Source organism: Arachis stenosperma, chromosome 2, assembly GCF_014773155.1.
Source record: "Arachis stenosperma cultivar V10309 chromosome 2, arast.V10309.gnm1.PFL2, whole genome shotgun sequence".
Classification (NCBI taxonomy): domain Eukaryota; kingdom Viridiplantae; phylum Streptophyta; class Magnoliopsida; order Fabales; family Fabaceae; genus Arachis; species Arachis stenosperma.
The window spans coordinates 111158687-111171732 of record NC_080378.1 but is presented as its reverse complement, the minus strand read 5'-3'; the positions used below and the strand labels follow the sequence as shown (position 1 = coordinate 111171732).

Sequence of the window (13046 nt, the reverse complement as noted above, 5' to 3'; positions counted from 1 at the left end):
CAAGCGCTTCTTTAATGTCAGTAGCTTGACAGAGGGCTCTCATGGAGCCTCACAGATACTCACAGCAATGTTGGAACCTCCCAACACCAAACTTAGAGTTTGAATGTGGGGGTTGAACACCAAACTTAGAGTTTGGTTGTGGCCTCCCAACACCAAACTTAGAGTTTGACTGTGGGGGCTCTTCTTGACTCTGATTTGAGAGAAGCTCTTCATGCTTCTTCTCCATGATGACAGAGGGATATCCTTGAGCTTTGAACACAAGGGATTCTCCATTCACTTGAATGATCAGTTCACCTCCATCAACATCAATCACAGCCTTTGCTGTGGCTAGGAAGGGTCTGCCAAGGATGATGGTTTCATCCATGCACTTCCCAGTCTCTAGGACTATGAAATCAGTAGGGATGTAATGGTCTTCAACCTTTACCAAAACATTCTCTACAAGCCCATGAGCTTGTTTTCTTGAGTTGTCTGCCATCTCTAGTGAGATTTTTGCAGCTTGTACCTCAAAGATCCCTAGCTTCTCCATTACAGAGAGAGGCATGAGGTTTACACTTGATCCTAAGTCACACAGAGCCTTCTTGAAGGTCATGGTGCCTATGGTACAAGGTATTGAAAACTTCCCAGGATCTTGTTTCTTTTGAGGTAATTTCTGCCTAGACAAGTCATCTAGTTCTTTGGTGAGCAAAGGGGGTTCATCCTCCCAAGTCTCATTTCCAAATAACTTGTCATTTAGCTTCATGATTGCTCCAAGGTATTTAGCAACTTGCTCTTCAGTGACATACTCATCCTCTTCAGAGGAAGAATACTCATCAGAGCTCATGAAAGGCAGAAGTAAGTCCAATGGAATCTCTATGGTCTCATTTTGAGCCTCAGATTCCCATGGTTCCTCATTGGGGAACTCATTGGAGGCTAGTGCACGCCCATTGAGGTCTTCCTCAGTGGCGTTCACTGCCTCTCCATTCTCTCCAAATTCGGCCATGTTTATGGCTTTGCACTCTCCTTTTGGATTTTCTTCTGTGTTGCTTGGGAGAGTACTTGGAGGGAGTTCAGTAACTTTCTTGCTCAGCTGTCCCACTTGTCCTTCCAAATTTCTAATGGAGGACCTTGTTTCATTCATGAAACTTTGAGTGGTTTTAATTAGATCAGAGACCATGGTTGCTAAGTCAGAGGGGTTCTGCTTAGGATTCTCTGTCTGTTGCTGAGAAGATGATGGAAAAGGTTGCCATTGTTAAACCTGTTTCTTCCACCATTATTATTGAAACCTTGTTGAGGTCTCTCTGATTCTTCCATGAGAGATTTGGGTGATTTCTCCATGAAGAATTATAGGTGTTACCATAGGGTTCTCCTAGGTAATTCACCTCTTCCATTGAAGGGTTCTCAGGATCATAAGCTTCTTCCTCAGATGAAGCCTCCTTAGTACTGCTTGGTGCATTTTGCATTCCAGACAGACTTTGAGAAATCAAATTGACTTGTTGAGTCAATATTTTATTCTGAGCCAAAATGGCGTTCAGAGTGTCAATCTCAAGAACTCCTTTCTTCTGACTAGTCCCATTGTTCACAGGATTCCTTTCAGAAGTGTACATGAATTGGTTATTTGCAACCATCTCAATTAGCTCTTGAGCCTCTGTAGGCGTCTTCTTCAGATGAAGAGATCCTCCAGCAGAGCTATCCAAAGACATCTTGGATAGTTCAGAGAGACCATCATAGAAAATACCTATGATGCTCCATTCAGAAAGCATGTCAGAAGGACATTTTCTGATTAATTGTTTGTATCTTTCCCAAGCTTCATAGAGGGATTCTCCATCCTTCTGTCTGAAGGTTTGGACTTCCACTCTAAGCTTACTCCATCTTTGTGGTGGAAAGAACTTTGCCAAGAAGGCATTGACTAGCTTTTCCCAAGAGTCCAGGCTTTCTTTAGGTTGAGAGTCCAACCATATTCTAGCTCTGTCTCTTACAGCAAAAGGGAATAGCATCAGTCTGTAGACCTCAGGGTCAACCCCATTAGTCTTGACTGTGTCACAGATTTGCAAGAACTCAGCTAAAAACTGATGAGGATCTTCCATTGGAAGTCCATTGAACTTGCAATTCTGTTGCATTAGAGAAACTAATTGAGGCTTAAGCTCAAAGTTGTTTGCTCCAATGGCAGGGATAGAGATGCTTCTCCCATAAAAATCAGGAGTAGGTGCAGTAAAGTCACCTAGCACCTTCCTTGCATTGTTTTCATTATTGTTGTTTTCGGCTGCCATGTCTTCTTCTTCTTTGAAGAATTCGGTCAGGTCCTCTAAAGAGAGTTGTGCTTTGGCTTCTCTTAGCTTTCTCTTCAAGGTCCTTTCGGGTTCAGGGTCAGCTTCAACAAGAATGCCTTTGTCTCTGCTCCTGCTCATATGAAAGAGAAGAGAACAAGAAAATGTGGAATCCTCTATGTCACAGTATAGAGATTCCTTGAGGTGTCAGAGGAAAAGAGAATAGTAAAGAAGGAGAAGAAGAATTCGAACTTTACTTAGATAAGGTTCGAATTGTGCATTGAGAAGGAGTGGTACTCCATAAATAGAAGGATGTGAGAAGGAGGGAAGTAATTTTTCGAAAATTAATTAGAATATTTTGAAAACATTTTTGAAAAACACTAATTGATTTTCGAAAATAAAAGTGGAAAAGAAATCAAGTGATTTTTGAAAAAGGATTTGAAATTAGAAGTTAGAAAGATTTGATTGAAAACTATTTTGAAAAAGATGTAGTTAAGAAGATATGATTGGTTTTAAAAACATTTGATTGAAAAGATATGATTTGAAAACAATTTTAAAAGATATGATTTGAAAACAATTTGAAAAGATTTGATTTTAAAAATTGATGACTTGCCTAACAAGAAAAGATATGATTCAAACATAAAACCTTCCTCAACAGAAAGGGCAAAAAATGTTCAATCAAATCATTAATTGTTAGTAAGTATCTTTGAAAAAGGAAAGAAATTAATTTTGAAAACATTTGATTGAAAAGATATGATTTGAAAAAGATTTGATTTTGAAAAACTTAAAAAAATTGATTTGAAAATGAAATCTTCCCCCTAGCACCATCCTGGCGTTAAACGCCCAGAATGGATACCATTCTGGGCGTTTAACGCCCAAAATGCACCCTTTTTGGGCGTTAAACGCCCAACCAGGTACCCTGGCTGGCGTTTAAACGCCAGTCTGCCTTCTTCACTGGGCATTTTCGAATGCCCAGCTTTTTCTGTATAATTCCTCTACAGTATGTTCTGAATCTTCAATTCTTTGTATTATTGACTTGAAAAGACACCAATTAAAAATATTTTTGGATTTTTAATAATCAAAATGCAACAAGAATCAAATAACAATGCATGCAAGACACCAAACTTTGCAGTTTGTATACTACTGACACTATATGAGACATATAAACACTCAAGTCAAAAGAATTCAAAGATCAGAGTAAGAAATCATCAAGAATTACTTGAAGATCTTTAAGACACATGAATGAATGCATGCAATTGACACCAAACTTAAGATGAGACACTAGACTCAAGCAAGAAGTATTTTTTGGTTTTTATGTCTTTCTAATTTTTTTTTGTGTTTTTCAAAAATTAAGTGGAAAAAGCTATCAAAATTCTTGATGAGAATTCCAGGAATCAGTGCAATGCTAGTCTAAGACTTCGGTCCAGGAATTAGACATGGCTTCACAGCCAGCTTTTATGCCAGTTTGGGCGTTTAACTCCCAATTAGGTGCCAGTTCCGGCGTTTAACGCTGGAATTTCTGTAGGTGACTTTGAACGCCGGTTTGGGCCATCAAATCTTGGGCAAAGTATGGACTATCATATATTGCTGGAAAGCCCAGGATGTCTACTTTCCAACGCCGTTGAGAGCGCGCCAATTGGGCTTCTGTAGCTCTAGAAAATCCACTTCGAGTGCAGGGAGGTCAGAATCCAACAGCATCTGCAGTCCTTTTCAGTCTCTGAATCAGATTTTTGCTCAAGTCCCTCAATTTCAGCCAGAAAATACCTGAAATCACAGAAAAACACACAAACTCATAGTAAAGTCCAGAAAAGTGAATTTTAACTAAAAAACTAATAAAAATATACTAAGAACTAACTAAATCATACTAAAAACATACTAAAAACAATGCCAAAAAGCGTACAAATTATCCGCTCATCACAACACCAAACTTAAATTGTTGCTTGTCCCCAAGCAACTAAAGATCAAATAAGATAAAAAAGAAGAGAATATGCAATGAACTCTAAAAATATCTATGAAGATCAGTAGTATTTAGATGAGCGGGCTTTCAGCTTTTGCCTCTGAATAGTTTTGGCATCTCACTTTATCCTTTGGGATCAGAATGATGGCTTCTTTAGGAACTCAGAATCCAGATAGTGTTATTCAGATAGTGTTATTGATTCTCCTAGTTAAGTATGATGATTCTTGAACACAGCTACTTTATTGAGTCTTGGCTGTGGCCCAAAGCACTCTGTCTTCCAGTATTACCACCGGATACATACATGCCACAGACACATAATTGGGTGAACCTTTTCAGATTGTGACTCAGCTTTGCTAAAGTCCCCAATTAGAGGTGTCCAGGGTTCTTAAGCACACTCTTATTGCCTTGGATCACAACTTTATTTCTTTCTTTCTCTTTCTCTTTTCTTTTTTTTTCGTTTGCTTTCTGCTTCTCTTTTTTTTTCTTTTTTTTTGTGTTCACTGCTTTTTCTTGCTTCAAGAATCATTTTTATGATTTTTCAGATCCTCAGTAACATGTCTCCTTTTTCATCATTCTTTCAAGAGCCAACATTCATGAACCACAATGGGGATATCTCCTTCTATGTCAACTCCAACTGAATAACAGAGATGACAAATGAGATGAGGAAAGGCTAGCCTTGCCAAGGTGGAAGACTTGTCCGCCACTTTATAGAGTTCTTGGGCTATAACCTCATGAACTTCCACTTCTTCTCCAATCATGATGCTATGAATCATGATGGCCCGGTCTAGAGTAACTTCAGACCGGTTGCTAGTAGGAATGATTGAGCGTTGGATGAACTCCAACCATCCTCTAGCCATGGGCTTGAGGTCATGCCTTCTCAATTGAACCGGCTTGCCTCTTGAATCTCTCTTCCATTGTGCGCCCTCTTCACATATGACTGTGAGGACTTGGTCCAACCTTTGATTAAAGTTGACCCTTCTAGTGTAAGGATGTTCATCTCCTTGCATCATGGGCAAGTTGAATGCTAACCTTACATTTTCCGGACTAAAATCCAAGTATTTCCCCCGAACCATAGTAAGATAATTCTTTGGATCCGGGTTCACACTTTGATCATGGTTCTTGGTGATCCATGCCTTCTTCGGATCTCATGGCGGATCTCCGGATATTCACCCTTTTTGAGTGAAAAGGAGACCTCGGGGATCACCTTCTTCAAGGCCACAACTTCATAGAAGTGGTCTTGATGCACCCTTGAGATGAATCTATCCATCTCCCATGACTCGGAGGTGGAAGCTTTTGCCTTCCCTTTCCTCTTTCTAGAGGTTTCTCCGGCCTTGGATGCCATAAATGATTATGAAAAAACAAAAAGCAATGCTTTTACCACACCAAACTTAAAAGGTTTGCTCGTCCTCGAGCAAAAGAAGAAAGAGGAGAGTAGAAGAAGAAGAAATGAGGGAGAAGGAGATGGCTTATGTATTCGGCCAAGGAGGGGGGAAGTGGTGTTTAGGTTTTGTGAAAATGAAGGAGTGAAGAAGGGTATTTATAGGAGAGAGGGGAGATGGGGTTCGGCCATATTGGGTGGGTTTGGGAGGGAAAGTGGTTTGAATTTGAAGGGTGAGGTTGGTGGGGTTTTATGAAGGATGGATGTGAGTGGTGAAGAGAAAGATGGGATTTGATAGGTGAAGGGGTTTTGGGGAAGAGGTAATGAGGTGAAGAAGAGAGAGAGAGTGGTGGGGTTGGTGGGGATCCTGTGGGGTCCACAGATCCTGTGGTGTCAAGGAAAAGTCATCCCTGCACCAAATGGCATCAAAAATCACGTTTTGAGCCATTTCTGGCGTTAAACGCCGGGCTGGTGCCCATTCCTGGCGTTTAACGCCAGGTTCTTGCCCTTTTCTGGCGTTTAACGCCAGTCTGGTGCCCCTTTCTGGCGTTAAACGCCCAGAATGGTGCCAGACTGGGCGTTAAACGCCCAACTGCTAGCCTCACTGGCGTTTAAACGCCAGTGAATTCTTCCTCCAGGGTGTGCTGTTTTTCTTCCTGTTTTTCATTCTGTTTTTGCTTTTTTAATGGATTTTGTGACTTCTTATGATCATCAACCTACAAAAATCATAAAATAACAAAAGAAATAGATAAAATATAATCATTGGGTTGCCTCCCAACAAGCGCTTCTTTAATGTCAGTAGCTTGACAGAGGGCTCTCATGGAGCCTCACAGATACTCAGAGCAATGTTGGAACCTCCCAACACCAAACTTAGAGTTTGAATGTGGGGGTTCAACACCAAACTTAGAGTTTGGTTGTGGCCTCCCAACACCAAACTTAGAGTTTGACTGTGGGGGCTCTGTTTGACTCTGAATTGAGAGAAGCTCTTCATGCTTCTTCTCCATGATGACAGAGGGATATCCTTGAGCCTTAAACACATAGGATTTTTTATTTATTTGAATGATCAGTTCACCTCCATCAACATCAATCACAGCCTTTGCTGTAGCTAGGAAGGGTCTGCCAAGGATGATGGATTCATCCATGCACTTCCCAGTCTCTAGGACTATGAAATCAGTAGGGATGTAATGGTCTTCAACTTTTACCAGAACATTCTCTACAAGTCCATGAGCTTGTTTTCTTGAGTTGTCTGCCATCTCCAGTGAGATTCTTGCAGCTTGTACCTCAAAGATCCCTAGCTTCTCCATTACAGAGAGAGGCATGAGGTTCACACTTGACCCTAAGTCACACAGAGCCTTCTTGAAGGTCATGGTGCCTATGGTACAAGGTATGGAAAACTTCCCAGGATCTTGTCTCTTTTGAGGTAATTTCTGCCTAGACAAGTCATCCAGTTCTTTGGTGAGCAAAGGAGGTTCAGTCTCCCAAGTCTCATTTCCAAATAACTTGTCATTTAGCTTCATGATTGCTCCAAGGTATTTAGCAACTTGCTCTTCAGTGACATACTCATCCTCTTCAGAGGAGGAACACTCATCAGAGCTCATGAAAGGCAGAAGTAAGTCCAATGGAATCTCTATGGTCTCATTTTGAGCCTCGGATTCCCATAGTTCCTCATTGGGGAACGCATTGGAGGTCAGTGCACGCCCATTGAGGCCTTCCTCAGTGGCGTCCACTTCCTCTCCCTCCTCTCCAAATTCGGCCATGTTGATGGCCTTGCACTCTCCTTTTGGATTTTCTTCTGTATTACTCGGGAGAGTACTAGGAGGGAGTTCAGTAACTTTCTTGCTCAGCTGTCCCACTTGTGCTTCCAAATTCCTAATGGAAGACCTTGTTTCAGTCATGAAACTTTGAGTGGTTTTGATTAGATCAGAGACCATGGTTGCTAAGTCAGAGGGGTTCTGCTTAGAGTTTTCTGTCTGTTGCTGAGAAGATGATGGAAAAGGTTTGCTATTGCTAAACCTGTTTCTTCCACCATTGTTGTTGTTGAAACCTTGTTGAGGTCTCTCTTGATTCTTCCATGAAAAATTTGGGTGATTTCTCCATGAAGAATTATAGGTGTTTCCATAGGGTTCTCCTAGGTAATTCACCTCTTCCATTGAGGGATTCTCAGGATCATAAGCTTCTTCTTCAGATGAAGCATCCTTAGTACTGCTTGGTGCATTTTGCATTCCAGACAGACTTTGAGAAATCAAATTGACTTGCTGAGTCAATATCTTGTTCTGAGCCAATATGGCATTCAGAGTGTCAATCTCAAGAACTCCTTTCTTCTGACTAGTCCTATTGTTCACAGGATTTCTTTCAGAAGTGTACATGAATTGGTTATTTGCAACCATTTCAATTAGCTCTTGAGCTTCTGTAGGCGTCTTCTTCAGATGAAGAGATCCTCCAGCAGAGCTATCCAAAGACATCTTGGATAGTTCAGAGAGACCATCATAGAAAATACCTATGATGCTCCATTCAGAAAGCATGTCTGAGGGACACTTTCTGATTAATTGTTTGTATCTTTCCCAAGCTTCATAGAGGGATTCTCCATCCTTCTGTCTGAAGGTTTGGACTTCCACTCTAAGCTTACTCAATTTTTGAGGTGGAAAGAACTTTGCCAAGAAGGCATTGACTAGCTTTTCCCATGAGTCTAGACTTTCTTTAGGTTGTGAGTCCAACCAAGTCCTAGCTCTGTCTCTTACAGCAAAAGGGAATAGCATCAGTCTGTAGACCTCAGGGTCAACCCCATTAGTCTTGACTGTGTCACAGATTTGCAAGAACTCAGCTAAAAACTGATGAGGATCTTCCATTGGAAGTCCATGGGACTTGCAATTCTGTTGTATTAGAGAAACTAATTGAGGCTTAAGCTCAAAGTTGTTTGCTCCAATGGCAGGGATAGAGATGCTTCTCCCATAGAAGTCAGGAGTAGGTGCAGTAAAGTCACCCAGCACCTTCCTTGCATTGTTGGCATTGTTGTTGTTTTCGGCTGCCATGTCTTCTTCTTTGAAGAATTCGGTCAGGTCCTCAACAGAGAGTTGTGCCTTAGCTTCTCTTAGCTTTCGCTTCAAGGTCCTTTCAGGTTCAGGGTCAGCTTCAACAAGAATGCCTTTGTCTATGCTCCTGCTCATATGAAAGAGAAGAGAACAAGAAAATGTGGAATCCTCTATGTCACAGTATAGAGATTCCTTGAGGTGTCAGAGGAAAAGAAAAATAGAAAAAAGAAGGTAGAAGAATTCGAACTTGATTAGATAGAGTTCGAATTGTGCATTAAGAAGGAGTAGTACTCCATAAATAGAAGGATGTGGGAAGAGAGGAAGAAGATTTTCAAAAATTCAATTAAAAAGATTTTGAAAACATCTTGAAAAAAAACACTTAATTGATTTTCGAAAATAAAAGTGAGAAAGAAATCAAGTGATTTTTGAAAAAAAGATTTTGAAATTAGAAGTTAAAAAGATTTGATTGAAAACTTATTTTGAAAAAGATGTGGGTAAGAAGATATGATTGAAAAGATTTGATTTGAAAACAATTTTAAAAGATATGATTTGAAAACAATTTTTAAAAAAAGATTTGATTTTAAAAATTAATGACTTGCCTAACAAGAAAAGATATGATTCAAACATTTAAACCTTTCTCAACAGAAAAGGCAACAACTTTGAGATGTTCAATCAAATCATTAATTGTTAGTAAGTATCTTTGAAAAAGGAAAGAAATTGATTTTGAAAACATTTGATTGAAAAGATATGATTTGAAAAAGATTTGATTTTGAAAAACTTTGAAAACTTGAAAAAAAATTGATTTTGAAAACGAAATCTTCCCCCTTGTGCCATCCTGGCGTTAAACGCCCAGAATGGTATCCATTCTGGCATTTAACGCCCAAAATGCTACCTCTTTGGGCGTTAAATGCCCAACCAGGTACCCTGGCTGGCGTTTAAACGCCAGTCTGTCCTTCTTCACTGGGCGTTTTGAACGCCTAGCTTTTTCTGTGTAATTCCTCTGCCGCATGTTCTGAATCTTCAGTTCCCTGTACTATTGACTTGAAAATAGAACCAAGATCAAATAAACAAGGCATGCAAGACACCAAACTTAAGATTAGACACTAGACTCAAACAAGAAACATAAAATATTTTTGGTTTTTATGATTTTCTAAATTTTTTGTGCTTTTTTTTCGAAAATTATGAAAACAGAAAATAAAGGTTTCAGAATTCTCAATTTGAATTTCCAGGAATCATTGCAATGCTAGTCTAAGACTCCGGTCCAGGAATTAGACATGGCTTCACAGCCAGCCAAGCTTTCAAAGAAAGCTTCGGTCCAAAACACTAGACATGGCCAATGGCCAGCCAAGCCTTAGCAGATCATTGCTCCAATAGCAAGATTGATAGAGATCAACAAGCTATTGTGATGATCAGTTGAAACCTCGGTCCAATGAAATTAGACATGGCTTCTCAGCCAGCCAGATTTCAACAGATCATCATGAAACACTAGAATTCATTCTCAAGAACTCTGAAGAAAAATACCTAATCTAAGCAACAAGATGAACCGTCAGTTGTCCATACACAAACAATCCCCGGCAACGGTGCCAAAAACTTGGTGCACAAAATTGTGATCAATACTTTTCACAGCTCAAGAACAATCCCCGGTAATGAGTCCAAAAACTTGGTGCTCAATACCATGGCATAAACACAACTTCGCACAACTAACCAGCAAGTGCACTGGGTCGTCCAAGTAATAAACCTTACGCGAGTAAGGGTCGATCCCACGGAGATTGTTGCTATGAAGCAAGCTATGGTCACCTTGTAAATCTCAGTCAAGCAGACTCAATTGGGTATAGTGATAAACGAATAAAGCATAAAGATAAAGATAGAGATACTTATGTATATCATTGGTGAGAGCTTCAGACAAGCGTATGAAGATGCCTTCCCTTCCGTCTCTCTGCTTTCCTACAGTCTTCATCCAATCCTTCTTACTCCTTTCCATGGCAAGCTCATGTAGGGTTTCACCGTTGTCAGTGGCTACCTCCCATCCTCTCAGTGAAAATGTTCCCATGCTCTGTCACAGCATATGGCTAATCAGCTGTCGGTTCTCGGTCAGGCCGGAATAAAATCCATCGATTCTTTTGCATCTGTCACTAACGCCCCGCCTGCTAGGAGTTTGAAGCACGTCACAGTCATTCAATCATTGAATCCTACTCAGAATACCACAGACAAGGTTAGACCTTCCGGATTCTCTTGAATGCCGCCATCAGTTCTCGCCTATACCACGAAGACTCTGATCTCACGGAATGGCTGGCTCGTTTGTCAGGCGAGCACTCGGTTGTCAGGCGATCAACCATGCATCGTGTATTAGGAATCCAAGAGATATTCACTAAGCCTCATATGCTTGTAGAACAAGAGTGGTTGTCAGTCACTTTGTTCATAAGTGAGAATGATGATGAGTGTCACGGATCATCACATTCATCAAGTTGAAGAACAGATGATATCTTGGAACAAGAACAAGCGGAATTGAATAGAAGAACAATAGTAATTGCATTAATACTCGAGGTACAGCAGAGCTCCACACCTTAATCTATGGTGTGTAGAAACTCCACCGTTGAAAATACATAAGAACAAGGTCTAGGCATGGCCGAATGGCCAGCCTCCCAGTGATCTAAGAACTAGATGTCCAAAGATGATCAAAGGATCTAAAAATAATCCAAAGATGAAAATACAATAGTAAAAGGTCCTACTTATAGAAAACTAGTAGCCTAGGGTGTACAGAGATGAGTAAATGACATAAAAATCCACTTCCGGGCCCACTTGGTGTGTGCTTGGGCTGAGCAATGAAGCATTTTCGTGTAGAGACTCTTCTTGGAGTTAAACGCCAGCTTTTATGCCAGTTTGGGCATTTAACTCCCATTTAGGTGCCAGTTCCGGCGTTTAACGCTGGAATTTCTTGAGGTGACTTTGAACGCCGGTTTGGGCCATCAAATCTTGGGCAAAGTATGGACTATCATATATTGCTGGAAAGTCCAGGATGTCTACTTTCCAACGTCGTTAAGAGCGCGCCAATTGGGCTTCTGTAGCTCCAGAAAATCCACTTCGAGTGCAGGGAGGTCAGAATCCAACAGCATCTGCAGTCCTTTTGAGTCTCTGGATCAGATTTTTGCTCAGATCCCTCAATTTCAGCCAGAAAATACCTGAAATCACAGAAAAACACACAAACTCATAGTAAAGTCCAGAAAAGTGATTTTTAACTAAAAACTAATAAAAATATAATAAAAACTAACTAAAAGATACTAAAAACATACTAAAAACAATGCCAAAAAGCGTACAAATTATCCGCTCATCAGTGGTTAAGTGTGAGTTTATGGGATGAAATCTGTCCAATTCAAGCCAAAACTTATCATCAAATATGGACTCATCAATTCTCCCACACTTAAATGTAAACCCCGTAAAATTAGTGAATACTTAATCAATAAATTAATTTTTAATAAAAGAAATTAAAAATGTGAATTTTATAGTTTAATAGGATAGAGCTAATTAAAACAAGAATTTTGACACTAATTTCAAAGAATTTGGCCCAAGATTGGCCCAAACGGACCGAACCGGTTAGATCAGGCCCAAACCGAAACCGTGGGCCCAACCAACTCATAAAACAAGATGAGCTCAGCTCATTCTTCATCATTCAAAGCTGCTCCACGCTGAAGAACACAAGGGAAGGTGAGGAAGGCTTTTAAAACCCTTGAATTCACTTCAATCTCATATAACTTCTCGCTCCGAGCTTCGATTGCCGACCGTTTGTGGCCACGGGACCGCAGCGTCAAGATCTACAAAGCCCAGTCAATAATTAGGTAAGGAAACCACTTGTGTTCCAATTTCTTCCTTCCCAATTTCGAAATTTATGAGCAATTATGTTGAAAATTGTTTAATTCTGGTGTTTAGGCTCAAATTAGCTTGAGGAGAATGTTCAATCTTGCTTCTTTGGTGCTTATGTAAGGTGAGAATCCTAGAACCCTAGCTAATTCATTGATTAAGTGTTTTGGGTATTGAATTTTGGGTATGTATTTGTGATAAATGTGTTAGGTGTATGTATATATGTGATATGAGGCAATTGGATATGTTGGAAGCTTAAATGGAAGCTTGGAATGAAATCTAGTTGCTGAATTTTGGTGGTTGATGTAACACCCTCACTACCAGAATGTCACGCTTCCGGCTGCGCCACTCTGATAGCAAGAAGTATTACGACTACTTTATATACTTAATATTAAAATAGGAGCCTATGACTCGACACCGTATCGCTGATTTTTTTTGAAAACTGGAAATAAATACTTTACCTTAAAAAAAACAAACAGGCATAGATTCATATACAAGACTTCTTACATAATAGCTTATAATGTAATATACATATAAAACATACAACTCCTATCCCTCTTATAAAATTGTAATAACAAAAACGA

The 13046-nt window shown here is 40.0% G+C and overlaps 2 non-coding genes across 2 annotated transcripts; both read left to right on the top strand.

Annotated features, from left to right (window-relative positions):
• The first annotated feature begins 1733 nt into the window (after window positions 1-1733).
• LOC130964782 (small nucleolar RNA R71) lies at window positions 1734-1841 on the top strand. Its single transcript, XR_009080856.1, has one exon. It is a non-coding gene; the product is annotated as a small nucleolar RNA R71 (small nucleolar RNA).
• Window positions 1842-8094: 6253 nt separating this feature from the next.
• On the top strand, window positions 8095-8202 carry LOC130964621 (small nucleolar RNA R71). The gene has a single exon (XR_009080709.1). It is a non-coding gene; the product is annotated as a small nucleolar RNA R71 (small nucleolar RNA).
• The last annotated feature ends 4844 nt before the right edge of the window (window positions 8203-13046 follow it).